This window comes from Vigna unguiculata, chromosome 6 (assembly GCF_004118075.2).
Source record: "Vigna unguiculata cultivar IT97K-499-35 chromosome 6, ASM411807v1, whole genome shotgun sequence".
Classification (NCBI taxonomy): domain Eukaryota; kingdom Viridiplantae; phylum Streptophyta; class Magnoliopsida; order Fabales; family Fabaceae; genus Vigna; species Vigna unguiculata.
The window spans coordinates 13919625-13923739 of record NC_040284.1 but is presented as its reverse complement, the minus strand read 5'-3'; positions in this window follow the sequence as shown (position 1 = coordinate 13923739).

The following is a 4115-nucleotide window of genomic DNA, read 5'->3' as shown; positions in this document are numbered from 1 at the left end:
TCAAGTAAATATTTTCAACCAAATTAAGTTCATTTAATTAATATTTTACATTGAACTTTATTTAAAATTTTTTGAAAGTTGTTAATAGAAAATAATGTTAATAGAAAAAAAATTCATAAATTATCTAGTTTATGTAACAATAAAAAGCATATAAATTTAAAATTTGAAAAAAATGTTAAGTAAAGTTGAATGTGAAACACAAATTTAAATAAACTTAGCTATGTTAAAAATACATAATAAAAATATCAATTTGAATAAAAATATCAAATTAAGAAAAATATTTGTATTACATTTATATAAAAATTAATTTTTATTTCACTTTGGAGAGGGACGAAATTGCACTACTTTTACAAAAAATATGGACTAAATTGAGACAAGAATTAGAATACAGGGACCAAATAGAGACTGAGGAAATGACACCTAGCATAATATTGATACGTGTCATTATCACTGCCACATCACTCTATCACTGCCATGTGTCATGACAACAACTTGACATGTGGCAAATTTTTTATTTTTAAAAAAAATTCAAAAAAAGAAAATTTAAAAAATTTAAAAAAAAATTAAAAATTAAAAAAATCGAGGAACTGACACGTGGCACCCCATTTAACGTCGTCTAGCAAGATTTAACAGAAAGGACATATTTGAGACTTTTTAACAAAAAAGGGGACCAAGTTGAGACTATTAAAAATATGGGTACCAAATTGAGATTTTGACTCCAAAATGGAGACCAATGGCATAATTAAACCTTTTAAAAAATAATAGTTAGAGAGGACTAGGTCCTGGTTAAGCAAATTTTAAAAAGTGATATATAGGAAGGTCAAAGTTTTCGCTAAGAAAGAATAATTTCTAACATATAATAAATAGAGAGGGCTAGACCCTTATTAAGCTAAAACTAATTTTAAAAAATAATATAAAGAGAAGAATAAGCCCTCGCTAAACTAAAGTTCATTTTAAAAAATATAGAGAGGGTCAGACCGTCGTTAAAGGATGAAATTTTATTTTTTTAAAATTTTTATATTTTGTCCCTCTCCAAGTTGAAATCAAATTTAATTTCTATATAAATGTACACAAATATTTCTATCAAAATTGATATTTCAAGTAAATATTTTTAACCAAATTAAGTTCATTTAATTAATATTTTACATTGAACTTTATTTAAAATTGTTTTAAAGTTGTTAATAGAAAATAATGTTAATAGAAAAAGAATTCATAAATTATCTAGTTCATGTAACAATAAAAAACATATAAATTTAAAATTTGAAAACAATTTAAGTAAAGTTGAATGTGAAACACAAATTTAAATAAACTTAGCTATGTTAAAAATACATAATAAAAATATCAATTTGAATAAAAAAATCACATTTAAGAAAAATATTTGTATAACATTTATATAGAAATTAAATTTGATTTCAATTTGGAGAGGGACAACATTGCCAATTTTTACAAAAATTGGGACTAAATTGAAACAAATTAAAATAAAGGGACCAAATTGAGACTAAGAAAATGACACCTTGTATAATAGTGACACGTGTCACTGTCACTGCCACATCACTCTATCACTGCCAGGTGGCACGATAACAGTTTGACACGTGGCATATTTTGATTTTTCTAAAAAAATTCAAAAAAATAAAATAAAATAAAATTCAGAAATAAATAAAAAAAAATTCAAAAATTTGAGGAACTGACACGTGGCACTCCCTCTAACGGCATCAACCTTGACTTAATAGAAAAGGCAAACTTGAGACATTTTAACAAAAAAATGGGACCAATTTGAGACTTTAAAAATTTTGGATACCATTTTGAGATTTTGACTCCAAAATGGGGACCAAAGGCATAATTAAACAAAAAATAAACTATAAAAAGCTTGATAATGTAGAATATCATTTTAAAGAATAATATATAGAGAGAGCTAGACCCTTGTTAAACAAAAATTAATTCATAAAATAATTTAAAGTGGGGTTAAAACTCTTGATAAGATAAAATTAATTTTTACCATAGAGAATTATTTTAAAAATAAAATAGATAGAGATGGTTATGCCCTCAAAAAGCCAAAAACTAATTTTAAAAAATGATATAAAGAAACGGCTAAGCCCTTCTAAGAGAAAATTAATTTTTAAAATATCCAGAGAGAGTGAGGCCCTCCCTAATAGATTGAACTTATATTTCTTGAAATTATTAAATTCTGTATGCAGTATGGTGGTTCCTATCTTTGTGTTGAAATGAAAAGGCCGACACTATTTGCTTCCAATTTTTGGCCCATGCTATTTTCTTCTTGCTAAATGAATGTATTCTTGTAGTGAAATATTTTGAAATATTATTTACTATTAGAGTCGTTATCCCACGCACGATTTAATATTTTAGAATCGCATAACCCACACTAGTGTTCTTTTTTAAATTATTTCTTCAATTTTTGTTAGCTAGCTCGCATTATTGATACAAATATTTTTTTTTACTCGTCTACATCAGTTGTTGGATGAAGCTATATGACATCAAAAGTAACGTCCCTTAAAACTAACCTCCATGATTTTCTCATGGACTGCCTTGCTGACGTTGGAACGATGATATATATATATATATATATATATATATATATATATATATATATATATATATATATATATATATATATATATATCGTTTTGGTCTCTTAGCATCGAAGTTTGATTGACGCTATTCGCTCAATTTCCCTTTTATAATTCTATTTTAAATGTCATCTTAAAGTATTAGTGAAATATTAATTATTATTTCTATTATATTATTTCTGTATATTTCCTCGATATATTATATCTTTAACAATTGAGAAGTGTGGAAATGAAAATAACGTGAGGAATAAAAAATGAAAAAATAAAATATAAACCAAAGGTAAAAATATGGAAATTGCAAAGATATTTAAGTGTAATATTTAAAGTATGTTTTATTATGAGTGAAGTAAATGTTAGTTACAATAAGGATATAAATCAGGGACCAGATACACATAAGTCCATACTAAATGAAAGTTGAATGTGACATGCAGTAGGAAGGCTTACAAGTTTATCTTGATGAAAGTGGAGATTTGATCCTGCAACCCTAAGACAGTTACAAATATCTCTTATACCTTGTCCATTAGGAACAGCCATGGCTCTTTTGAATGCATCTGATGCTCCATTGCAGCAATCAGAAGATGGATTAGCTACATTATTTATCAAATACAATCCACAATAGCTCAATAGCTTTTCATCCCCATTGCATGTTACAGGAATTTGACCATAACTCAATCTTGTTACTGCCAAACCATACACCATAACAAACATCAAAACACCAAAAACTTTTTTCTCTCCCATCTTCTCTTCAATCTCTATGTCAATGCCTCTTTTCTTTTCAATCTTATTCTGATTTCATTTACCATTTCTACCATACCATTGCTTATATATACACTTGTAGTATTTATTTCTAGAATAACTTCCCATCATTCTGCAATCTTTTTCAATCTTTTCCATAAAAAATATTAAATATGAATATCAAATATAGATTATTGTATTATTTGGAGTTAATGTGAATATCAATCATGATCAAAGTATAATGTACCAAAATTTATTATCTTTTTGTTATTATTTCAAAAGATATAAAACGTCTTTATAAATGGAAATTTCAAATAGTTAAATATTTTCAATACTTTAAAAAACTCTAACTCTGTACGTTAATATTTAATTATATTTTATTCTAATAAGTTATTAACTTTGAAAGTAGTGGAAGTTGTAAGGCCCAATTATTTCTGCCCTAATGTTTAAGGGTTGACCTTAAATTTGTTGGGCCTAGGGGCTGGTTCATAGGATGTCCAAGACCCTAAACTGCCTTAATCATCTCATTTCACTCACTTTTTAGAAAAATGCTTCTTTCTTCTCTCTTAGAGTTATAGCAAACCTCTGCTAGGGTTTGGTCTTTGGCCTCCGTCAAGCTCGTTCGAATTCACTCCTTTCCACGTAAGTTATCCCTAATCCAATACGTTCCTTTTTCTAGCACTATTGTCTTTGTTCCAGCCAAGGTCGCTCATGATAACTTCGTTTCCTTCTGTTCCTTATTTCTCCAGCTCACTAAACCGCCCTAGGAGCTGCGGTACTACTCTATTTTTATTT